Below are 27,204 nucleotides of genomic sequence, written 5' to 3'. Positions count from 1 at the left end.
AACAGGTCTTGGAACATTTAACATAAAGGCGCTTACAATCCATTCTGCCCTTCGGATTCCTTTAATTTCAATGCATCCTCTTGAGGGCCACTTTTACATCTGCAAGAGCAACTTTTTCCTGCCAAATACATTTTAATAGATGAAATGAGATTTATTGGTCCTAAACTTCTTTCATGCATAGATGATCGTTTAAGGGAGGTATTCCCTTTGTATCAGAATGTTCCTTTCGACAATCGGTCTATCATACTTGTTGGTGATCTTGGCTAACTACCTTCTGTGAAGTACATCCCCATATATGTTGACACCTCATGTGGCAATGCCCTTTGGCGCAGCTTTGACACAATCGTCACACTATCTAACATCTTTCTTCAACAGGGGACCAACCCTCTTCAAATTGCATTCCGCCAATTCCTCACAAATCTCAGGAATGCAACACCAACTATGGGGGAGTGGAACATTCTCATGTCAAGGAAAAATTCCTTTTTTTCAGCGATGAGCAATAGGATTTCGACAATGCAATGCACCTATATCCAACCAACCTGAATATCACATTGCATAACAAACAAATGATAAAAAAATTGAACATGCCAATTGCACGATGCGACACAAAGAAAAGGAGCCACCATCTTATTGGTACACATGAACAAGATGAACAGTTGGATGCAAAATTTCTTATTTGCAATGAGCAACATGTTTTCCTCACATGTAACTTGTGGGTTGAAGCAGGCCTTATCAATGGAGCACTTGGAAAAGTAGTTTCCATTTTCTATGCACCTGGATCAAAACCCCCTCAATTTCCATCCTTTGTTGTTGTTGACTTCTTCTAATACAAAGGCCTACCATGGGATACCTTCATCCCATCTTATGTTTCAATTCCCCTAATAACATAGGGGTCTCGCAGGCAAATTCCCCTTCGAATGGCATGGGGCTTGACAATACATAAATCACAAGGCATGACATTACCAAAGGCGACAATGGACATTGGCAACACATACCGACAAGGCTTAACATTCACTTCCATCTCCAGAGTTAGAACCTTGGCTGATCTTCGCATCTCTCCACCATTTCCCTTCAATCGCTACTCCTGCATGCAAGGCAATGCTTACGTCAAACGTAGGCAACAAGAGGAATCCATGTTAGCATCAAAGTCTTTACAACCAGCTACAGTTTGATCACTGCATCTACTCCCTTCTAATTCCCTTTCAGTAAGCATAATTTTTATTCAATTTCAATATAGTTTCTTTCTTTTACAAATATTTGCTGCAAAACTCACTTGAAATTTCAATATTTTTCCCCTTTCTCAAATAAATAAAATCTTCCTCCTCCACAACTTCCTATCCTTGTAGTGATTTTGCATTTCATCAATGTTTTACACTCTCCTTTACTTGTACTAATAATATTATGATTATGATTTCCACTTATGGAATTCAAATAATTCAACAACTCTTGTTTTCTCCTTTTGCGGACTATCAAGATGGATAGCGAGTACATGTCCCTACTATATGGATACTATAAAGAGATACGTGTCGAGCAACTTGATCTTCTTGACATAAGGGTCAAACACCTTCCGCGCCTAGTCTTCCTTCTTCATTGTCTATAGTCGAGTATTAACCTTCTCAATAAGTTGATGGCCTTCCTACAACGCATTGTACATATTCATCAAAGACATAATGTAAAAAACTTTCTGATGCATTGGCAATCCCATAATTATCGTCTTCGTAATGTTGTAGATACAAATTGGTGTTGTTGTTGCCTTTGCTCTCACTGTATATATGAATAGCAGTGCTAGCAAATTTTTTCACTTTTCTTTGTAACTGTTCCATCACCAACATTTGTGCAATTTTGTTTGCACCTATTCCTCTATTTTAGTACATGTTAAACAAATATATCTAGTATTCAAAAAAACAATTTTATAAGCTTCTTAATATTATAATTGCATAATCCTTCCTTCTATTAATTTGAATATCAAGTCATAACTTCTTTCAATTTGGTAAGGCCTACTATTATTGTTAGCCCTTTAAAATGGAAGTTCATTATTAAATGTAATGCCATCTACTCATCATGCCTTCAAAAAATTGCCTACTATTCTTGTCTCTGTCTAACTAGTTTTATATTCATTTCAATTAAATACTCTTTCCAAGTTCATTATAGTATTGTTACATGTTCATTGCATGTTCATTATACTATTGCTAGATGCTCCTTTGTTGTATCTGATTCGATCTCAATCATTTCACTGTTATTTCACTACTATTTTATCGTTCCTATAAAGTTCTAGAAAGTCAATATTATAAGGTTCTCAGCCTGTCTTTTGTGGTTTTTCTTTGTGATTGCTTTCTGTTTGTGTTTTTTGGTTTTTCTCACCCTTTCGAATATATATATATATATTAAAAAAAAAGGGTTTCTAATATTTCACTAGAGAGCAGGGGTTGAATGGTCAAATGGGCTACAAGGTTGGCTAGTCACAACACGAATTCCCAACAACTCCATACACCAAAAATTTCTAGGAACTTTCTAAACAAGATACCTACTAAATAACCCCAATATTGAAGCAAACACTTTAATTACTTACCAAATTTGATATAATATAATTGTTATATTTTTCTTTTCAAATAGCATTCTAGTAAGACTTTTCATTTCTTTGCAATCCACTTGTGTGCAAATTTCATCTTTGTTTGGGATTAATCCTAATGATATTCCCAAACTTTTATTTGGAGGCACTTTTCCACCCACCTTTGGTATGATCCATGGGAAATTTTTACTTTTAGTTAATACAATTCATTGGTAAAAGGAAGAATATCAAGTTAATTATCAAATTGTTATATTTTAGATTCAAATTTGAAATTCTTATTATATTTTCTTTATCATTTTGATAATCTCACTTTATAACATAAGAGATAAATTTGTTTTTGCAACAAATTCTATTACAAACAGCTCTTCCTAAATTTAAAAAAAACAACAAATTTTTTTATTACTTTTATACTTCTAACCCATCCCAATCTCTTAAGGAAAATATTTGTCTCCCCATTTATGACAAAAAGTATCAACGTGCAATTTAAAAGCTATGTAAAATACTTGAAAGATAGGGGATCTCAGTAATGAACCAACCAACCATGATCATGGGTATTGATTATTATGACATTATCATATCTGGTCACCAAACCAGGATAATGGCTTATCACAATTCGTTGTAAGCTGATAGGTCTCATCACGAGCCGACTTGTTCATAACTATTAATGCTTGTGAATGGCATTGCCAATAACATGTTACCAAGCTAGTACAATGGCTTTCAGAGTTATTAACGAATTATGTCTCATCTGAAATATGTAAACATAAATGGGATACTGACATTTCTTTTGGGTTGAGAGCTAACCCTGTTGAGCCTATGAACACCTGCTGGCAATAGTGGCTCTACCTATGAAAATGGAATTTCATATTCTTACTAAACACAATGATAGGCTCTTGTTCTTTAAGTTTAAGCTTATATCAATTAAATAATTGGTGTCAAACATGACACTTATAATCAATTTTGGAGATATACAAAGTGATAAAACTTTGTTATTTGCTAATGAAATTCTTATTATTTTGTTTTCCTTTACCACTTTGATAATCTCACTTTATAACATAAGAGATAATTATGTTTTTTCAACAACTTATATTATAAACAACTCTTCATAAAGCAACAAAAAACAACAAACAATTTTATTATTTCTAAAATTCTTCTAAGTCATCCCAATCTCTTAAGGAGGAAACTTGTCTCCCCATTTATGATAAAAGTATCAGAGTGAAAATTAAAATATTTGTAAAATACTTGAAAGATAGGGGGTCTCAGTAATGAGCCAACCTACCATGCTGATGGGTCTTGGTAGTTACGGAATTTTCGTATCTAGTCACCAAACGAGGATAATTGCTTGTCACAATTCGATGTAAGACGAGAGGTCTCATCACGAACCGACTTGTTCATGACTATGTTGGGTGTGAAGCCTGATTATCTTATGTATTCAAAGATATCGCTGCATTGGACCTGTTGAAGCCCCGAAAATCGGGTCGACAATAAGGGGGATACCCACCTGGTCCGGACCTTGGTTGGCAGCTCCTTATCCGTTTGGTATAGCGGGTCCGACTGGGGATAATGGGACCAGTTTCCCAATCTAAGGGTGTGTGTGTGCAGAATTGGATGTTGCTGATCTAAGAATACTTAAAGCTAATCTAATTCAAACTTTTAAACTAACTTTACGTTATTGTAATCTAATGAAAAACAGCACATCTAATCTATGCTAACCCGGGGTGTATTTATTCTATTATGCGATCTAAAGAGATTTCAAACAATAACTGGTAATAAAGATCATTCAGCTATCATAAGAATAGAAATCAATTAAGATGAACTACTTTGCATAAAAAGTTAGGCAAAATAGTTGTGAACAACATATCGCATAATAAGTTATTCATATATCAGACATAAATAAATGGCTCCACCGTACAAAAGTGCCAAATGGTAACTCACACATTCATGCAATAACATATAAACAACTAAAACTGTATATCACTTTAAGAATATAAGCAGAAATGGTCAAGAGATAAAAGTACCATTTATGACTGATCCTACTCATAAGCTTCAAGCAACAATGATTTATCTCTCCTTGCTCTAACATCTACTAAGAGTACAGAAGTGCAACATCAGTAGCAGATATCAAATGCAAACATTAATAAACCTTGATCCATCCATTCATCAAAACCCCCTCCGAGGGTGCAAAATTGCATGTTCTGAGGACAAGTTTTTGACAAATTTCTGGACCCTTCTCCAAATGCATGAGAAGGGTTTAAATACTGCTAACTAATTAACTTAATTACATAAATTTAGGATACAGTTTAAATGACCGCCCTTCTTCTAAAGAAAAACTATTTCTAAAAACTGAATCTAATTCCTAACTATTTCTGCATTTGCTCCTTAAATGTTGCGAGCATTCACATTCGCCTGGGAAGAGTCGGCTGGTTGCCTTCTGCTTTTGTTTGAGTTATGCAAATAGAAATGGCAAGCGCTGGCACCACTTTTTAGTACACTAGAAGATATTTTTGAGAATTATCTTCTCGTTGGGTGAATTTACTGCGTATATACTTGGCAACAACCCAAATTTCCCTCAAATTGTTTCTGCTTTTGCTATTTCAGTTTCCGGACTTGCGAATGACTAAGCAAGTTAGGGGCTTTGCTTTTTGAACAATTTTCTTAGCGATGCGCGATTAGCGCTAGGCGCTAATCACGCATTGAAAACTGCCTCTGTTCTTTGATCCGAGCTTTTCTGGTGCGTTTTCTTTCTTTAGCGCCTTTTTCCTTTACCGGGTAGAAGTTTCAGGATTTTTTGTAAACATGCTGCTTTTGTGAGCTTTCTGACCCTGAATCTTGAATCACCTATCGACCTCAGCATCTGTTGAGTGATACTCTGGAATCTGTGGTTCTGTTGCATGCGGCATCCGTTCATGAAGGCATCTCTTCTCTATTCTCCGAGCATTGACGCTTTCCCCTTTTCCTTAGATGTTTCCTGCTCATTGCTTCATATTGTTTCCTGTTTTTCATTCCTGCAGTTCACGCAAAGGAAAAGAGTAATGATAATAAATACTGATACGAAAGCTCTAACCTCTATGAATGTATAAAATCATGACACCCATCGTGAACTGACTCTTCGAAAAACACAAAACTGTCCTTCACTGACACTTTGGCATATGTTCATTAATTTCCTTTAAGGCGCGCACCTAATTTTGGTTTATAGACAGCTTTTCTAGAATGTTGAGCCGAGGAAATTTGCGATGGGCGATAGCAGCATCGCATTATCGCATTACCTAGATGTGTCATCGCAAATTTTTTCAGATCGGATTATCGCAGATCGCGTTTATCGCAGATCGTGTTTATCACAGATCGCAGATATCGCAAGATCGCAGCATCGCGGATCGCATGAGTCATTAAATCATTGTGTGCTGCTTATACGATATTGCGATATGCGACGTCGCACATCGGCCGTCAGAGATTTCTTAAGATTTTCATTTAAGAGCGCTTCTTAATGTGTGCGATGCGATGAATTTCGCGTCGCTTCTTCGCAGTTTTTATTATGCTCATAAGGGGGTGTTTTATCTTCTCCACGCGATGCGACATAATTTCAAGGAGTAGAATACAAAAAGTTTTATAAAATGTTTTTTGAATTTTTTTATTAAGGGTCCCCATTTGCTTAGTGTTATTGCTAATACTAAACAAAGAGGGGGGTTGTTGGTGGCCACAACAATGGCGATTCACTTGGAAGAACCAGTTATCTCTACTTTTCTATTGAATTTTTCTAAACTTTCAAAACAGAAAAATTTTCATAAATCTAAGCTTTGTTATGGACAGATAGAGTACATTATGCCTTATCCTATCAATGATATTTTGTTTCAACCTTTTTCTATTCTAATTGTTTGCTTCCTCAGGCTTGTTCTTGTACTTATATCAGCCACTACTTGGTCTTTTTAAAGATAAAATAAAGTCTTCTCTGTGTGCTGGCTTTAAAATATGCTCATTTGTCGTAGGTAGAGCCTCTGCTGCCAGCAGGTGTCCATAGCCTCGACAGGGTTACCTATTACCCAGCAATGGTCCTTTATCCTGCTTAAGGTTATCTACAACTTTTCAAAGAAAAACCCATTTTGACACTTTTTCCCTTTTTTATTCTCAAAGAACAATGTCTTGGTTTGGTAGCCAAAATTATGACACAGTCATTCACTTGATTTACACTTTTGCTGAACAAGCTGGCTCGTGATGAGACCCCTTGTCTTTTGATTGCAACAATCTTGAGTCGTTGCCCTGTTTTGGTGGACAGTATTGGCAAAGTCAGCAAGTTATAATATCTGTGATCATGATAAGCCGGCTCGTGATGAGACCTCTTATTCTTTGAGATATAGCGTTTCTCGGATTGTTCCTCTGAATGCTGCGACTTTCTTTAGCGGGGAGGAAGTCATTGTTTTTCCTTAAGAAAGCTCTGGACGACAATAATAGAGTTTGAAAACAGCAGTCTTACAGAGAAGCCTTATTTTGCTATTGATACCTTTCATTGTTCTGATATAAAACAATTCCTTCGCTAAAGGTTGCTTTCATCAAATTTTTTGAAGTTGAAACTAGCACCATATCTAGGCTAAAGTTTTTAACTTTATCTGTCAATAATAAAAATCAGATTTTCAAAAAAAAAAATTTGCTACTTATACAAGCGAAAGCTCAAAATCTGAAAGAGAATTGGTGTCTTTTCCGCGAATACCTGTAGTAACCACTCCCAACTGGTTTTATTATGAAAAAGAAAAGAAAAACTATTCTACAAAATAGAAGAATAATCTTCTATGGAAAATATCTTTTAAGGATTTGTCCATTAACAGGCAAAGAATCCCTTCTACCTGCTAAATCCGGCAACACAAACGTTGATGGACCTATGACTTCAACAATCTGAAAAGGACCAAGCCACATCTTTTGAAATTTCGTATGTTTGCCCTTTTCTTCATGAGCCTTATCCCATTTCAAAACTAAATCTCCCATCTGAAAACTTTTTCTGGTCATTATGCTTGAATCGAAAGAGGATTTTATTAGTGCTTGGTGATGAGCATGGGTTTTCTTAGCTTGTTCTCGTTGTTCTTCTAATTTAATTATTTCCATTTGTCTTAGTTGTATGGAGGAAGTAGATACTTCATCGATGTATTGTACTAAAGACAAAGAGGGGATGACTAAGTGAGTTGGAAGAATCACTTCTTTCCCATAAACTAAATTAAAGGGAGAAGTGCCGATTGAAGCTTTCTTCGTTATTCTATCTGCCCATAAAGCATTTACCAAAGCTTTGTGCCAATTCTTTTGGTTCTGGTCAACTGTTCTTTTAATAATCCTGATTAGGTTTTTATTTGTTAACTCAGCTAACCCATTACCTTGCGGATAGTAGTTGGCCGAATATTTCAGTTTGAACCCTCTTTTAAGTGCAAACTCAGTCATTGCATTTCCAGAAAAGTCTGATGCATTATCAAACATTAAAGCCGTTGGCAATCCAAACCTAGTGATTATAAATTGATCTATGAATTCAATAATATTTTCAGAATTGGCTGTCTTGAGAGGAACTGCTTCTACCCATTTAGTAAAATAATTTGTTGCCGTGAGGATGTATCTATGCTGCTTAGAAGAGTGAGGAACGATCTCACCTATGATGTACAAGCCCCACTGACTGAATGGTTGCTCGATGTTTACCGGCTATAGTGGCAGGGACGACTTCTTTTGTCTTCCAGCAGTTGTTTGGCAGACTTGACATTTCCTTACGTAACTGTGTGAGTCTTTGAACAGCGTAGGCCAGTAATATCCTGCACGTAAGATCTTATGTGCAGTAGCATCTCCAGCATAGTGCCCGCCTGCTGGTCCGTCGTGGAGTTCCTGCAAAACTTTTTCAGCTTCAGTTTCCTCAAGACATCTAAGAAGAACAGAATCATAATTCTTTCTAAAAAGAACATCATTTTTGAGCTGATATTGTTTAGCTTTCAATCTCAGAGCTCTTTTCTTAGTGTGATCTAGGTGTGATGGAGCATATCCGTTCCTAAGATAATAAATGATGTCAGCATATAATGATTCTGCATCGTTTAGGCTTACCTCATACAGTTGTACCTGTTCAGATGAATTTTCAGAAATCTAGGATGCTCCGGCCAACATTTTGCAGAAGCCTTGACCTCTTACAATGCTTGCTGGCTTGATCTCAAGGTCGTATTCCTGTAAAGCAGTGATCCAATTTGCTCTTTTCTCACCCACATCCTTCTGTACTAGAAGATTTCTTACCGCTGGAAATGGTACTATGACCTTAGTATGGGTTTTAAGTAAGAAAGGTCTGAAATATTTGACTGCTTTGAAAACAGCATATGCCTGTTTCTCCACGTCTGAATAATTGAGTTTAGCACCTTGTAAATTCGAGCTAAAAAATGCGATTGGAGCTTCCGTTTTTTCTTGATTTGCTTGAATTAGAATCGCAGCGTATGATTTCTCTGAGGCAAATGTGTATAAGATAAAAGATTCTGAAAAATTCGGGGTTGCTAAAGATGGAGCATTAATGATAGCTTGTTTGATCAGGTTGAATGCTTCATGTTCATCTTGACCCCATTTAAAATTTGAATTCTGTTTAATCATGGTTTGCAAAGGAGACACAATTCGTGAAAAATCTGGGACAAATCTCTTTACAAAATTGATTTGACCAAGGAAAGATTGCATGGCTTTTTTATTATGAGGTAGGGATATTTCAGAAATTTCTTTAATTCTGTTAGGCTCGATGTGAATACCAGATTTTGACACTATGAATCTTAGAAGTTTCCCTTCACTTAGTGCGAAAAAAGATTTCTTTGGGTTAAGTGAAATCCCATACCTTAAACATCGTTGAAAGATCTGTTTTAAGTCTCTGAGATGGTCGCTTCGCTTCTTGGAGTACATTGTTATATCATCCAAATAAATTACTACGGATTTATTGACTAATCCCTTGAATGCAATGTCCATGGCTCTCTGAAATGTAGCACCGGCATTGATCAAACCAAATGGCATCTTCCGATATGCGTATGTGCCCCATTTAGTTCTGAATGTGGTTTTCAACTGATCATCAGGATGTACCAGCACTTGATTATATCCTGAAAATCCATCCAAGAAAGAAATCAGTTCTGAGCCTGCTACTGCCTGTAATATCTACTCCATAGGTGGTAGAGGAAAATTGTCTTTTAGACAGGCTTTGTTGAGATTCCGAAAATCGATGCAGATTCTAATATCTCTGTTTTTCTTTCTAACGGGTACCATATTGGAGACCCATTTGGAATGTCAGACGGGGAAAATTATTCTGGCTTTTAACAACTTATTTAGCTCGGTTTTTATCTGATTTTCTAAATTGGGGTGGATCTTTCTCAGTTTTTGTTGGACAGGCTTTTCGTTGTCAATCATAGGGATAGTATGCTGAATGATAGAAGTGTCGTACGTCTTCAACTCATCGTAATTCCAGGCAAATACATTTTTATATTTCTCAAAAGACGAATATACGCTAGTTTTTCTTCAGGGGCTAAGCTAATGCCTAGATTAATGTTTTGTGGTTTATCATCGGTTCCTAGGTTTACCAATTCGTAGTTCAGAGTTGAACTGTAGAGCTTTGAATTGGCAGACCTTTTGAACCGATTTTTCAAATCATATAAGTCTTCTAACTTAACCACCGATTTAGGTATAGCATTATCAGTGCCATTTTGTTGTATTTGTCGATCGTGATGGTCTTCGTCAATTATCTGATTGGAGTAGGATCCTTCGGAAGTAAGAAAATTTACAATATCGGGATCGTCATTGAATACTCTCCAATTGGTAATGTTGTCAGGGATGGATGGTCTAAAGATTAATTCTATTGAGAATCTATCTGGACTAAACTCTTCGGAGGGAATAAGCCTAGAGGCTACGTTAGCCAAAAGGTCTGCGCTTGCGTTTTGGAGTCTCGGGATTGAAGAAATATTGAATGCTATGAAATGCTCAGTCAGATCTTGCACCAAAGATTGATAGTGTTTTAAATGACTTGATAGGCAATGAATAGTGTTACGTACCTGTTTGACAACAATCTCAGAGTCTCCGAAGACTTGAAGATACTTGACGTTCAACCCGATTGCTTTGTATAGGCCTTGCACCAAGGCCTCATATTCTGCTGTATTGTTTGTGCAATCGAATTCGAGTCTGCACGTAAGCATGGTCTTATTTCCTTCTGGACTAATCAGAACGCATCCTGCTCTGGCTCCTTCGTTAGATTTAGAGCCATCAAAATATAATTTCCAAAACAAAGATGTATTTACAGGTTTATCTACAAAATTAACACACTTTGAATTATCAGTTTGGGAAAAAATTTCGACTTGGGACAAAACTGAATTTTCTAAGTAAGGTGATGTATGAGCATTGAAATTGCCGAGAAAAGAATCTACCGAGTAATTGCCTATGATACTGCTGTTATATGCTACTGCTTCATTTTCTCCCTCCAATTCCGTTACTATGTACTTCTGGTGTAACTCTCGTTCAACCTTTATTTGATTCGGTTTACCATTGTAGGGTAACCACATGTGTGACCAGTCGGTTGAAAAGTATCCATGGAGTTTCTCGGACCAATCCCTGCTAAGAATCAAGCCATAGAATTCTGGGATATCAGCCACTAGAATGTCAATAACCTGACATACCTTTGGGTTGGATGACAATCTTATGGTTACTTGATTAAGTTCACCAATCACTTCGACTTGAGATCTATCAAGCTGAACTATGCGCACTGTGGATTTTTGTGGTTGAACATTTAACTTGGCACATATTGATCTGGGTAAAATATTCATTGAAGCACCAGAACCTACCAAACAATTGTGCACATTTTTATTGAAAATTTCATAAGTGAGAAGGAACGGGGGAGTGTGAGACCTTGATCTTCCTCCAATCAAGGCGATGTCATCAGGATCAATCTTATTAATCGTGTTGGTTGGAGGTTTTCCCATGTTGTGGGAAGCTACAGCTGTAGGGAAAGATGTAATAGGCACAGCATGTAATTCTTTCATCATTATCTTCTGTTGATGTTTCAATTTGCTCAATTCGTAAAGGGTAATATTAGCCCTAGTCTTTTTCATGTCGTCAATAATATTGTATTCCATTTCATCCGACACTATTAGTGTTTTTGATGGAGTTGTTTGATCTGATTGGACCGGGCTAGGTTGAGTCGCTTTAGTGGTCGTTTTTTTTGTTGCGACTTTATCTTTTGTTGTAGAGCTTGTGCTCTTCTGCTTAGGGGTAGTTTGGGGGGGATCAAGTTGATTTTTGCTTCGTGTGCTAACCGGAAATGCTTCTTGATCTTCTTCTTGTGGGAGGATGAAATCCCACATTCCTTGTAATTCCACAACTTCTTCGTCATCAGTCTGCCCTTCAGTGGTATTCTCTTCTTCTTCCTCTTCTTCGGATTCGACATTTGAAATAGCGTTGGGTGGTTTCACATCCATCGAAGGACCTCTTTTAAAAGCTCTGTAGGGCTTTTTCGAAGAAGTTTCTGCTACTTGTTTTTTTATGTCAATCATCTCATTGGACATGGTCTTTAATACTTTTTGCAATCCTTCCAAATCGAAAGGGTCTTTCGTTTGTTTCTTCTTGGAGTCTTCCTTGAAGGTGACTTTTTTAGACTTGCGTTCCTCTATCGCAAATCTCTTTTCCAGGGCTATTACGTGTTTCTCTACTGCTATCGCCTCTGTCAAGTTTTCAACTAAGGTTGTTTTATTTTCCCTATCCACGAAGATTGCTAAGTTTGATGGTAAGGCCGTAATATACCATTCACATCGTACTTCTTCGCTGGGTTGGGAAGCAGTGGGAATTTTGTTGAGGATCTTATTGAACCGTAAATTGAAATCTTTGATGGGTTCTCTAGCCTCGGCTTTAAGATTGGATAGGTCATTGATTAACGTTGTCGTTGATCTATCATCACCAAACTTGGTAAGGAATTGACTTTGGAAAATGTCCCAACTTGTGATAGACCCGGAGGGTAATGAAAAGTACCATGACCCAGCTGTTCCTTGCATTGTATAGGGAAAAAGCCGAACAACGGCATCTTCGTTAGTAACTCCGTTGAGATTGACAGAAAGCATGAAATTGTTTATGTGTTCTTCAGCTAGCATGCCTGCTTCTAGATTGAATTTGGGTAGCCATTTCTCAGGATGGGCCGGTATTTGACTCAAGGGTGGAGGCATTAAGACTGCCCCAGGATTATTCCATGGAGACTGGGCCATCGTTGAGTTGCTAGTGAATGAAAGTGCAGAAGATGATCCCTGTGGCTGGGAAGATGAAGATACTATGATCGTAGATGATTGAAGAGGGGTTGTGGGAGTTCCAGTAAGCGGATGGATGATGGTTTGGAATGAAGATGTGGGTGGTTGACTTCGCGGTGAGGGAGTTGAAATGGAGGATGTAGATGAAAGAGTCTCACTGTCAGACTCTTGTGGTGTTTTCCTCGCTCTTTTCCTGGTGGGGAGAGGCAATTCAGTTGGCTGGATGCCAAATTTTTCACTCTTTAATCTGGTCAGGGGATGAGCAGGATTGTACTGCGAAGTCACGCTGCTTTGAGATTTATCAGACCTCTGAGTAGAAATGGAAAATCCCTGGAGTTTGTGAATCAAAGTTTGAACTTCAGGGGGTTCAATGGTAGATTGGTCTGAAATATTATGGTGTGTAGCAGCGGTTAATACTCGAGCGACTTCTGACTCTGGATTTAAACATACTGGGGAAGTCGGGGGAGTTGATGAGGGTGATTTACTCTCAGAATGGTATTTAGATTTTGATTTAGGTGCCATTCATAGTTTGGGCCCTCCTTCTAGCGCCAGATATGTTGAAGCCCCGAAAATCGGGTCGACAACAAGGGGGATACCCACCCGATCCGGACCTTGGTTGGCAGCTCCTTATCCGTTTGGTATAGCGGGTCCGACTGGGGATAATGGGACCAGTTTCCCAATCTAAGGGTGTGTGTGTGCAGAATTGGATGTTGCTGATCTAAGAATACTTAAAGCTAATCTAATTCAAACTTTTAAACTAACTTTACGCTATTGTAATATAATGAAAAATAGCACATCTAATCTATGGTAACCCGGGTGTATTTCTTCTATTATGCGATCTAAAGAGATTTCAAACAATAACTGGTAATAAAGATCATTCAGCTATCATAAGAATAGAAATCAATTAAGATGAACTACTTTGCATAAAAAGTTAGGCAAAACAGTTGTGAACAGCATATCGCATAATAAGTTATTCATATATCAGACATAAATAAATGTCTCCACCGTACAAAAGTGCCAAATGGTAACTCACACATTCATGCAATAACATATAAACAACTAAAACTGTATATCACTTTAAGAATATAAGCAGAAATGGTCAAGAGATAAAAGTACCATTTATGACTGATCCTACTCATAAGCTTCAAGCAACAATGATTTATCTCTCCTTGCTCTAACATCTACTAAGAGTACAGAAGTGCAACATCAGTAGCAGATATCAAATGCAAACACTAATAAACCTTGATCCATCCATTCATCAAAACCCCCTCCGAGGGTGCAAAAGTGCATGTTCTGAGGACAAGTTTTTGACAAATTTCTGGACCCTTCTCCAAATGCATGAGAAGGGTTTAAATACTGCTAACTAATTAACTTAATTACATAAATTTAGGATACAGTTTAAATGACCGCCCTTCTTCTAAAGCAAAACTATTTCTAAAAACTGAATCTAATTCCTAACTATTTCTGCATTTGCTCCTTAAATGTTGCGAGCATTCAACATTCGCCTGGGAAGAGTCGGCTGGTTGCCTTCTGCTTTTGTTTGAGTTATGCAAACAGAAATGGCAAGTGCTGGCACCACTTTTTAGTACACTAGAAGATATTTTTGAGAATTATCTTCTGGTTGGGCGAATTTACTGCGTATATACTTGGCAACAACCCAAATTTCCCTCAAACTGCTTCTGCTTTTGCTATTTCAGTTTCCGGACTTGCGAATGACTAAGCAAGTTAGGGACTTTGCTTTCTGAACAATTTTCTTAGCGATGCGCGATTAGCGCTAGGCGCTAATCGCGCATCGAAAACTGCCTCTGTTCTTTGATCCGAGCTTTTCTGGTGCGTTTTCTTTCTTTAGCGCCTTTTTCCTTTACCGGGTAGAAGTTTCAGGATTTTTTGTAAACATGCTGCTTTTGTGAGCTTTCTGACCCTGAATGTTGAATCACCTATCGACCTCAGCATCTGTTGACTGATACTCTGGAATCTGTGGTTCTGTTGCATGTGGCATCCGTTCATGAAGGCATCTCTTCTCTATTCTCCGAGCATTGACGCTTTCCCCTTTTCCTTAGATGTTTCCTGCTCATTGCTTCATATTGTTTCCTGTTTTTCATTCCTGCAGTTCACGCAAAGGAAAAGAGTAATGATAATAAATACTGATACGAAATCTCTAACCTCTATGAATGTATAAAATCATGACACCCATCGTGAACTGACTCTTCGAAAAACACAAAACTGTCCTTCACTGACACTTTGGCATATGTTCATTAATTTCCTTTAAGGCGCGTGCCTAATTTTGGTTTATAGACAGCTTTTCTAGAATGTTGAGCCGAGGAAATTTGCGATGGGCGATAGCAGCATCGCGTTATCGCATTACCTAGATGTGTCATCGCAAATTTTTTCAGATCAGATTATCGCAGATCGCGTTTATCGCAAGATCGCAGCATCGCGGATCGCATGAGTCATTAAATCATTGTGTGCTGCTTATACGATATTGCGATATGCGACGTCGCACATCGGCCGTCGGAGATTTCTTAAGATTTTCATTTAAGAGCGCTTCTTAATGTGTGCGATGCGATGAATTTTGCGTTGCTTCTTCACAGTTTTTATTATGCTCATAAGGGGGTGTTTTATATTCTCCACGCGATGCGACATAATTTCAAGGAGTAGAATACAAAAAGTTTTATAAAATGTTTTTTGAATTTTTTTATTAAGGGTCCCCATTTGCTTAGTGTTATTGCTAATACTAAACAAAGAGGGGGGTTGTTGGTGGCCACAACAGGACCCTAGTTCGTAATGGGGCGGCAATGCCACCCATAAAATATTCGCTGCAGGGGGGTCCAAGGGGGGCGGCTGCGACCTTTGGGAGCCCCCCCCTGGCGGGGGGATCGGGGGCAGCGCCCCCAAAGCAAAGAATAGATGTAAAATTTCCTTGTCAAATGTTGTAATTTCGTAGTCAAACTAGGCCATTCATTAGGCGGATATCTGACAGTAGAAGTTATGTTTAATTTAGGGTTTTTTTTCCCTAGAAGGCAACCCCTCGCTATATATGAGGGAATTGTATTGTGTCTATGTATATCTGTATTCTGAGTGAGGAAGAGAGAGGGGATTGAGAGCAAAGAGGGAATTACAACGGATCTGTTGTAGGTTGTATCTCTTCAGTTTGTTGGATAATATAAAAAGAAGGACTGGCTGTTTCTCCATGAACGTAGCCCAAACTAGGTGAACCATGTATATCTGTGTCTCTCTTGTTTTATGTGTTTTCTGTGTTTATATTTCTGCAATATTTTATGTGTTCCATTGCTTTGTAATATATAATTTTCTAACAACTAGTATCAGAGCCGAAGGTCTATTTGGTTGATAAACTCGCAAGAGAGAAGGGTTCTTGGTTCGAGTGGGAGTAATGGCGAAAGATGGTAGGTTTAGGGTCGAAAAATTTAACGGCCAAAACTACCAGTTGTGGAAGATGCAGATGGAAGATTGTTTGTACCAGAGAGATATGTACCAACCATTGAACGGAAAGACAAAGAAGCCAACGAGTATGACAGACACAAAATGGGATATTCTAGACAGAAAATCACTTGGAACAATACGGTTGTGCCTAGCGGTGTCAGTAGCGTTCAATATTTCAAAGGAAACGACAATAGAGGGTTTAATGTCGACATTGGCCAAACTATATGAAAAACCCTCAGCCTCAAATAAGGTATTTCTTATGAAGCGTTTATTTAATAAGAAGATGTCAGAAGGTGGATCTGTTGCTGATCATTTAAAAGAGTTTAATACAGTTACCAGTCAGTTAAGTTCTGTAGGGGTAACTTTTGATGATGAAGTTAGGACTCTATTATTTATGTGCTCATTGCGAGAAAGTTGGAATGGTTTAGTTATGGCCATTAGTAACTCTATCTCTGGATCTAGTACTTTAAAGTTTGATGATGTTATCGGTGTAATCCTTAGTGAGGAAATGCGACGGAAAAGCTCCGGTGAGACATCAGGTAATGCTTTGACTGTAGAGACTAGGGGAATAAAAATGGAAAGAGGAAAGAGCCCTGAATATCGCAATAAGTCAAGAAAAGGTAGATCCAAGTCTAGATCGGGGATAGTGTGATGGAAATGCAGGAAGAAAGGACACCTCAAGAAAGACTGCAAATCTCGAAAGGGAAAAGAAGGAGACATGCAGCAAGAAACTAATCATGAAGTGAATGTAATAGGTGATGTGTTGCAAGATGCTTTGATTCTTTCATTAGAAAATATTATTGATGCCTGGGTGGTAGATTCAGTAGCCTCATTCCATGCCACACCTGATAGGAAACATTTTTATGATTATGTTCAAGGAGATTTTGGACAAGTTCGATTGGATGATGATAAACCCTGTAAAATCATTGGAATGGGTACAGTTTTCATAAAACAGCAAAATGGAAATCAATGGCTATTGAAGGAGGTGATGGCCTGGGTGCAGGCGATATGGACAAACGGCTGAATCCTGAGATAATTTCTTCTAATTCTGGCTGAATTCCCCTTCTACTTCCGCTGGTGTATCAGACATCTACTATTAGAATAACTATAATAATAATTCCCTTGCTCCTTCATATAACCATTCTTCCTTTTTAAATCGCCCCAACCCTTGTTATCGGGCATAAATTATACCACAAGCCTTGTTTCTTTTAAAACAACGAAAATGTGTTGAAATCGCAAGATACACGGGCGGAGGGCTTTCGTTCCAAAGGAACGAAAAATACACTATCGGCGCTTTAAAATCACTATATTGTTAATTCAAAAGAATTAACTATTGGCGCTTTATATTTCAAACTGTGCATTAGAAACGCAATTAACAATATCGGTGGACTTTTATTACAAAGGGTCGGAACAATACTATTGGTGCTTTAATATGGCGATTCCCCGATGCGATCTGCCATGTGGCTATCGGCAATCGCTATCGATGATTCCGAAATTCCACACAATGGGCTCCTCCCCCTTCAACCTTGTGATGTGATAACCTTGCGGACTCGAAAACTTATCAACCCAGCTATATAGTATCTTGGTTCCGGACTGTCGGGGTTTCAAACTTCGACGGCTCCAGAGGACCTTCCCACTCCACTTGTGATTCTTTGATGCGATAACAGTTCGAACCCGATACGGGTGTGAACCAAATTCAATAGAATTTCAGGTCCGGAACTCTGTTCCGACTAAGTATTTTTATGATTTCCTGTGTAAAACAAGATTTTGGCCGTGGAATTCTATAAGGAAATTAAAGAAGCCTGTGCTCGGCGATATGAAGGGAACACACAATCTGAGGCTTCAACCAAGATATTAATTGGGAATAAGGTTAATTCATTAATATTTAGACTCAAAAAAAGGCCATTAAAACTGATACACGCATCTAATTAACATTCAACAGAGAACCATATAATCAGATGCAAAAAGAGGTTTTTCTTCAGATGATAATGCTTTCGGGCACGACTCTCACTCTGAGCATCCTGTTATTTTATTTATAATTAATAGATAAATCTTTCTCGGCCATTATCCTTTACAAAAGCATGACTTTTTACATAAAGTGATTTAAAGCAATAAAGCTACTACAACTTATCATAAAGCGATTTATTACAACTTGATCTTATTCTTAATTTTATCATTATTCTAAGCTATAAAAGCATGAAAATTGTGGTCTAAAGGACCCCACTCCTTTACCTGTAGGTTTTTTTGGATTTTTGGAATAAGTTTGAAGATTTTCCCTCTAAGTCACATGCTCCTGCATCAGACTCCTGAGGACAAAATTCTTCATGGGCTCCTGCCCATGAGTTCATCTACAGAACTGCCCAGTTTCTATAGCATGTCTTTTTTAACCCAAGTAGCTTCAGCGGTTGGATGATCCTTCCACTTTACCAAATACTATAAGTATTCTTGTCCCCTTGTTTTCTTAAACACCTTCTTTTCCAGAATTCTTTTTGGCTACAATTCTTTGTTGTGGGTAACTGTTTTACCCAGTCAATCTCTTGCATCTCTTGATCTTGTGTTGTATCATCTGCATTTTCACCTTCACACTTGTACAAGTCTGCAACATTAAAAATTGGTGATATTCCAACATTAGGGGCTAACTCAATCTCATAGGAATTTGCAGAAAATTTCCTCAATACTCTGCATGGTCCAATTTTTTTTAACTTCAGTTTGTTATACTCCCTCTTTGGAAACCTCTCCTTTTTGAGATGTGCTAAAACCAGATCTCCAACTTCAAATTTCACCTCTCTTCTTCTCATGTCTGCTCTAGTTTTGTACTTGATGTTGCTATCCTACAACTGTTGTTTCACTTGTTCATGTATTGCTTGCATTTCTGAAGCAAAATCTTCACCCTCTGCACTTCTCATCTCTTCTTTTCCCAAGTTTCTTAACTCAGCTACTCCTCTTGGATGCATTCCATAAACAATATGGAATGGACTATGTCCTGTACTCCTGTTAGGTGAGTCATTATATGCATATTCAGCTTGTGCCAATACTTGATCCCATTGCTTTGGATATTCTGCAATAAGGCTCCTTAAAAGATTTCCGAAACTCCTGTTCACAACTTCAGACTGTCCATCAATTTGTGGATGATAGGAAGAACTGAAACTTAATTTAGTTCCCAGCTTCTTCCATAATGTCCTCCAGAAATGTCCAACAAATTTGTAATCCCTGTCTGAGACAATACTCTTAGGCAACCCATGTAATCTTACAACCTCCTTAAAAAACAAATTAGCAATGTGAGAAGCATCACTAATCTTATAACATGGAATAAAGTGTGCCATTTTTTAAAATCTATCCACTACAACAAAAATTGAATCATTACCTCTTTAAGTCTTTGGTAAGCCCAAAACAAAATCCATACTTACCATATCCCAAGGCCTATTTGGAATTGGTAATGGGATATACAAACATGTCTTTTGGCTCCTTCCCTTTGCATGTTGACAGACTTTGTAAGTTCTCACATGCTTCTCCACTTCAGATTTCATTTTCGGCCAGAAATAAAATCTGTTTAGTTGCTCATAAGTCTTCTCTATGCCAAATGTCCTACAAGTCCTCCACTATGTTTTTCTTTGATTAAATTCTCCCTCATTGAACAGTTTGGTATGCACAGCTGATTTTTCTTAAACAACAGTCCATCTTGTAAGAATTAATCCAACCATCTACTCCTATCCATCAAAAGAGGATTTTTACAAGCTTCAAATGCCTCTTTAAAATCTGGATCTGTTTCATATAATTCTTTAAGAAAATCAAAACCCAACACTTGGATTTGACTCTCTTGAAATAATACATTCCTACTTAAGGCATCTGCAACTTTGTTTGATTGCCCATTTATATGCTTCAAAACAAAATGGAAACCTTGAAGATACTCTACCCATTTAGCATGTTTCTCGCCGAGCTTTGATTGCTGCATTATAAACTGTAGTGCATGGTTATCTGAATAAAGGATGAATTCCTTTGACATTAGATAATGCCTCCATTTCTACAATGACTGCACAACTGCATAGAACTCCTTATCATAAGAAGAAAACTTCATTTTTGAATCATTCAACTTTTCACTAAAATAGGCTATTGGTATATCTTCTTGGCTTAAAACACCTCCAATTTCTTCTCTGTTGGCATCACACTTCACTTGGAAAGGCTTACTAAAATCAGGTAAAACCAAAATAGGATTTTTAGTGATTTTCTTCTTTAAAAGCTAAAAATTCTTCTCTGCTTCAGCAGTCCATCTAAATGGTTGTTTGTCCTTATTTATGATCTCAATAATAGGTGCATTAATATTACTAAAATTCTTAATGAATTTTCTATAAAAGCTAGCAAGACCATGAAAACTTCTTACCTCAAAAACACTCTTGGGTGAAGGCCATTCCATGATTGCCTTGATCTTATCTGGATCCATCTTCAGCCCTTCAGCAGAAATAACAAAACCCAAGTACACTAGCTCCTCTTTCATGAATGAACACTTCTTCAAATTCAACAATAATTTCTCCTGCTACAACCTTTGTAATACATAATTCAAATGCCTCATATGCTCCTCCTTAGACTTGTTGTAAACTAATATATCGTCCAGATATACTATTACAGATTTACCAATGAAATCTTTAAAAACTTCATTCATGAGTCTCATAAATGTACTTGGTGCATTTGACAACCCAAAAGGCATTACTCTCCACTCATATAATCCTTCATTTGTCTTAAAAGCGGTTTTCCACTCATCCCCTTCTCTTATCCTTATCTGATGATACCCACTTTTAACATCTAGTTTTGAAAAATACTTTGCTCCACTCAAGAAATCCATTAAATATTCAATTCTACGTAATGGAAATCTATACCTGATTGTGATTTTATTGATGGTTCTTGAATCTGTACACATTCTCCGGCCTCCATCTTTCTTTGGACTCAACACTGTTGGTACTGCACAAGGACTTAAGCTTTCTCTAATCAGCCCTTTGTCAAGCAATTCTTGCACCTGCTTCCTAACCTCTTCATTTTCTGTAGGAGTCATTCTGTAAGTTGCTTTGTTAGGTAGACTTGCTCCAGGAATCAAATCTATATGATGGCTAATTCTTCTAATGGGTGGCAACTCATTTGGAAAATCATCAACAATAATATCACAATATTTCTCCAACATTTCTTGAATTTCAATGGGTAAATCAGAAATTTTAGTAGAAGTCATTATTACCTTGGGCTTGCAAATTACAGCAAAATTTACCTCATTCTCTTCAATCTGCTTCAAGTATTCCTTTCCTCCTAATAATAGAGTTTTTGGATCAGTCTTCTTTCTTGGTACATCTTCTTCTTGCAGAGGCAGCAACGTATGATTTACACCATCCTTTCCAAACTTGTAGGTGTTTCTTTTTCCATCATGCATGGCTCCTCTGTCATATTGCCAAGGTCTTCCAAGCAATATGTGACACACATCCATTGGCATCACATCACATACAATTTTATCTTTATACTTTCCCACCTGAAATTCCACTTCACACTGTTCATTCACTAACAGTTGATGTCACTTTCGCAACCATGACACCTTGTAAGGTGTTGGATGTTTCATTGTCTTCAGCTTCAATTTCTCCACCACTTCTATAGAGACAAAATTATCAGTGTTGCCACTATCAATGATCATCTGGCAACATTTCCCTTGGACTTTACACACTATCCTGAATAAAGTCTTTCTTTGTGATGGTTCAACTATCTCCTTTGCTGGCTTGAGAAAAACTTTATTAACTACCAAAGATTCTCCCCTCTCTAGTATATTTTCTTCTTCTATCACTGCTGTTGTTGGTGCTTCTCCCTCCACTGGAGCAACAATGGCATTCCTCTGATTTGTTTCTGCATTCGCTGGGCACTCAAAAGCTCTGTGTCCCAATTTGTTACATCTGCAACATCTTATTTCTCTACCTCTTCATCTGCCTCCTCTTCCTTTAGAAAAACTGCCTCTGCCTCTTGTATCACCTCCTGTGGGTGCATGCTAGGTTGAGCTGCTGCTAGCTCCATCTTTAGGTGTTGTAGATCTCCCTCTACCACCTTGACTTCCCCTTCCTTGGAAAGTACCTCTCCCTCTGGTAGACTGCTTCCTCATGAGTTTTTCTTCAGCTTTCAGTGCTATCTAATAAGCTTCCTCTACTGTTTTAGGAGACAGTAGACTTATTTCATCTTGAATGTCCATCCTAAGGCCATTCACATATCTAGCCACCTTCTCATCTATATCCTGGGCTTCTCCAGCTCTTATGCTTACCTTGTAGAATTCCTCTGTGTATTCTTTTACTGTCAAAGACCTCTGTCTAAGATTCTGCATTTGTCTGAACAAGGTTTGTTGATAATTACTTGGCATAAACTTACCTCTTAGCTTTGCTACCATCCTGCTCCAATTCTTGATTGGTTTCTTGCCAAGTCTCTTCCTTTCTGCCTGCACACCATCCCACCAAAGCGCTGCATGGCCTTTTAACTTGGTGACAACAAATTTTACTTTCTTCTCATCTTTTGTTTCTTCATAATCGAAGAATTTCTCCATGCCATTAATCCATTCTATTAATTCTTCTAGATTCAGTCCTCCTTCATATTTTGAAACCTCGGTCTTTGGCCTAGCTGTGGATCTCACTACTAACTGAAAGAACCTCATCTCGGGAGTAACTTCTATAGCTTCCTCCTCTGCATCTTCAACCTCAAGTTCACTAACATATCCATCATCTATGTTTCTGCCTATTGTTAATGCATCTAATCTAGCTTGCATTTGTTGCATAGCTTCCATTACTTCAACGTTTGCAATAGGCCATTCTCTTCCACCACATCCACATCCTCATCCTCTTCCACCTCTGAAAGCCATATTAACTTTCCTTCTCCTGCTTCTGAGATTCAATTCAGTTTCAAAAGGGGGTTCTGATACCACGAATGGTGGCCTGGGTGCAGACGATATGGATAAACGGCTGAATCCTGAGATAATTTCTTCTAATTCAGGTTGAATTTCTCCTTCTGCTTCCACTGGTGTATCATTCATCTACTATTAGACTAACTGTAATAATAATTCCCTTGCTCCTTCATATAACCATTCTTCCTTTTTAAATCACCCCAACCCTTGTTATCGGGCATAAATCATACCATAGGCCTTGTTTCTTTTAAAACAACGAAAATGCATTGAAAATGCAATATACACGGGCGGAGGGCTTTCGTTCCAAAGGAACGAAAAATACACTATCGGCGCTTTAAAATGAATATATTGTTAATTCAAAAGAATTAACTATCGGCGCTTTATAGAAACGCAATAAACACTATCGGCAGACTTTTATTACAAAGGGTCGGAACAATACTATCGGTGCTTTAGTATGGCGATTCCCCAATGCAATCTGCCATGTGGCTATCGGAAAATCATTATCGGTGTTATAGACATTTTTGTGCCTTACAGCATTGAGCATGAAATTTCCATAATCCAAGGGATCCAAAGTTCCTAAATGAGTTGTTCCTACCCCTAAAGGAACAAGGTCAACCAAAGACAGCTTCTCCCAGAAGTTCTCCACCAAAAACCACTCAGAAACAGTGAATTCAGGATCAATTCAGAGGCTCCACTAGCTGTCTGCGCTGAAATGCAGAGATTACACTGGCTAGGTGCACTGCAACGCAGGTAGAAGCACTACCAGGGTGCGCTGAGCGGGAAATGACAAATGGCAAGTTCATTCAACGAAGTGGAAAGACCCTGGAAGCTTCCAGAATCTTCCTCAATGACACTTGCCTCAATGAATTCGACTAGTGATGAGTAAGAGGTTCTCAACCTCCAAGTGGAAGCAAGAACTGACAGAGAGAAGCCACAAGTCAAAACCTAAGCTAACTCATCCTCTCTTCTTACATCTATATATGGATCTCTCACCTAGAGGTTCAGGAGGCTGGAATTTTGTACTTTGCAGAGAATTGCTGTTGGTTTGAGATTGAGATTAGTACATTGGGTGATTTATGCTTTGTTGGAGGAGAGGAAGGGATTCCTTTGCTGGGAGGTAGATGCTGGATCGGAACTCACTTGGTTGTATCTCCTCTTGAACTTTCTTATTCTATCAATAAACTATTTGAGTTTCTCCTACATGCTGTGTACCAATGATGTTTTGTTATGCTTACATGTTTAGCTTAATCTGATCTTGAGCTTTTTATGAATGTATATCTATATCTTCGTGTAGTTTCTCTCTCTTGTGATCTTGCAGGAATTCGGTGAAGCTGGGCTCGTGAAGGAGCAAGGAGCTGAGAGCCACTGAAGAGAGGAGTGATTTGGATCAACAAACTAGCGGAAGACACAGGTTAGTTACATTCTTCCTCCTCATTTACATTTCATAAAGAAGAATACTCAATTAGTTTACCTCGTTTGTTGCTAAGGCACTATCACACCTTAGAGTGGGATAGGGGCATTCCGAATGGATACTTTTCCCAACAACAAATTGGCGACTCCGCTGGGGAACGTATCTTGTTAGTTTATTTGTGTTTCTATTGTTGTTCTTCTCATAAACTCAGGAGTGCCGAATCGAAATGCATTTGCCATTTTCAAATGCAAAGTAGAGATCTGCCACTCTAGTCCACTCACTGGGCCTATTTTTATGATCTGAACAGCTGATCCACAAGTGCTCTAATAGCCCTTTGTGGTAGATCTTAGTCCTCCTTTAAATCATCCTCCTAATTGTACCTAATTGATAGCTTTTATCCGGCCAAAAACTGTAGATTAAACTGCAAACAGTGACCCAGAACCCAGAAACAACTCTCGTTTTTGCTTCAGCGCAGACTCTGTGAAGAGGTTCTGCATTTCAACACAGGTCCCGTGAAGGATACCTGCGCTGAAGTTCAGTTTCTCTGTGCTGAGGGTGCGCTGATCAGCCTTTGCCTTGTGCAGCTGTGGTTCCCTGCTTCCTTTTGCTCAGTTTTATCTCTGTTCTTGCAGCCTGTTATCAGTCAGTGTACCTATCTGAAACCCCTTTTCTTTGCCTCAATTCCGCCTCAGTTGTATAAAGAAATTGTATTTGTTCTTTGTGTATTTGTTACATCATTTGCAATTTCCCATTACAAAAGTAAACTAGTCATACTGTTGCCCTTAGATCTAGACCTGTCGTAAGTGTCGTTTTGATCTTAGGAGTGAGTTTGTTTGCTTTTCCCAGTTGATTAAGCTTTTACTTTTGTCTTTTGGTTTGAATTTATGCATTTCTAGTGTCGAAACAAGTAAATCATAAAGTGTCGTAATCGTCTTTTTGATTTCGAAAAAGGAGCTTGTTTATGTTTTTCACTTGAAATCGAATTCAAATTTGTACAACAGCTTTTTTTTTAGGCATCAATATTAAGAAAGTGAAAACAAATACATGCATATGTGCATTTGCATTTTGGCAGTTTGTATGTTGATTTAGGAAAAGTGCATTTACAGTGTGCTCTATGCTCTTTGAGAAAAGATGGTGTCTTTCTTTTCCCCTTGTAGCTAGGATTTTCATTGTTGAAAAGATATAAAAGCTTGCTTATCATCTTTAGACTGCATTTAGGAATTGTATCCTACATCTCGTGGTGATCCAAAAAGGCAAACTTCTAAGAAAGATCAACCTAAAATAAATTGAATGAACTTAACAACGCTTTGTAACTTAACGCACAACATAGAGGTCTAGGCTAGAGACGTGTTTCGGCGTCGTAAAACCTGGTGACTATCGATCTCGCTGATGGTTGGGTGATTCCTCCAGAGAGACGATAAGCGCCAGTACGGATTGTGCTCCCACGTAGGGTCGAGTATATATTGGGAGACCCCTATAGGTATAAAACCTTTATCCTTAGGAAGCCGTGTCGGCCGCCCTACTGATCGCAATGCACTGAACACAGCATTCGGGAAGATTGACCGCCCATACCTTAAAAAGTATTCTGCGGTTTTGCGAAAAGTTTGGCACACCCTCTACCTAGAACTCCAGAGCAGTTCCTTTTGGCCTTTTTCAGACTCTATAACGGAAAAAGTCCATCCGAGCATTTGTCACTTCGGGCTCGTTAAAACATCGAAGGCGACTAGAGTCATCTTTTTGCTTTTTCTCGACTCTTTAAAATTGAAAAAGCAAGTTGTGTATAAGCGTCGTTAAAATTTATTTTAAACGGAATATTCATACCCTTCTTCCTGCGTTGATCTTTAGGTTGAGAAAATGGAGCCTATCAACCAAGGAATTCCCCTTGGTGGAAATCCTAGTCCCTTCTCCTCTTGGGGAGATGTTGGTGCGCCCCATATGGCCACATTGTCGCTTCCAGGACTGAAAATTGGCTTGCCGGTCTGGCTCTTCTCAACCAATGTCGTTCAGAACACCACTATTCCTGAACAGTCGAATCAACAGTTAGACCAGTCCAGAGTTGCCCACCAGCCTTCTACTTCCTCTAATTCTTCCTCTCCTCCTTCCTCTTCGCTTGACGGAACTGGTAAAACAAAAAACCAGGTTCCTAAGGAGAAGAAGGAAAAGAAGAAGAAAGAGAAGAAGAAGAAGGAGCCAAAAGCGACTGGGGGCAAACAAGTGTCGTCTGACAAAAATCCACACACAGCACTGACTAGGCCTAAATCTCCATGCGTCATATGCAAGGGAGACCACTTCCACAGAGATTGTCCCTGCATCCCTCGGATACTAAGGGACTGGTCTCCCCGTTTGCACAATTCGGTGGCATCAACCTCTGATAGCCATGTTGAATGCATACCGTCGACTAGCGAAAGTGAAGTCCTTGGACAAAAAGGGAGAGCTAGATCCCCTTGTAGACTGTGCGAAGGCAACCACGCCATCCACCATTGTCCCTTCTTAGACGAAGCGAAAAGAGTTTTGGATGATCGTCCGGTTTCACCGTTACGACTTCCTCCTGGATATAAAAAACTCTTGCCGAGTCCTTCGTTAGTTGAAAATCCAGCTGGCCCGCTCAAGTGGTCAACTGAAGCGCCGG

The 27,204-nt window shown here is 38.4% G+C and overlaps 1 pseudogene; it reads right to left on the bottom strand.

Annotated features, from left to right (window-relative positions):
- The window catches only part of LOC149249089 (mannosylglycoprotein endo-beta-mannosidase-like), a 36,789-nt pseudogene extending 13,742 nt beyond the window's left edge, over nt 1-23,047 (bottom strand).
- Between the last annotated feature and the right edge of the window lie 4,157 nt (nt 23,048-27,204).

The sequence above is a fragment of the Pinus tabuliformis genome, chromosome 7, assembly GCF_031772625.1.
Source record: "Pinus tabuliformis cultivar Carrire ecotype Pingquan chromosome 7, CPIR1, whole genome shotgun sequence".
Classification (NCBI taxonomy): Eukaryota; Viridiplantae; Streptophyta; class Pinopsida; order Pinales; family Pinaceae; genus Pinus; species Pinus tabuliformis.
The sequence above is the reverse complement of the archived record's forward strand: the minus strand, read 5'-3'. Positions and strand labels throughout refer to the sequence as shown.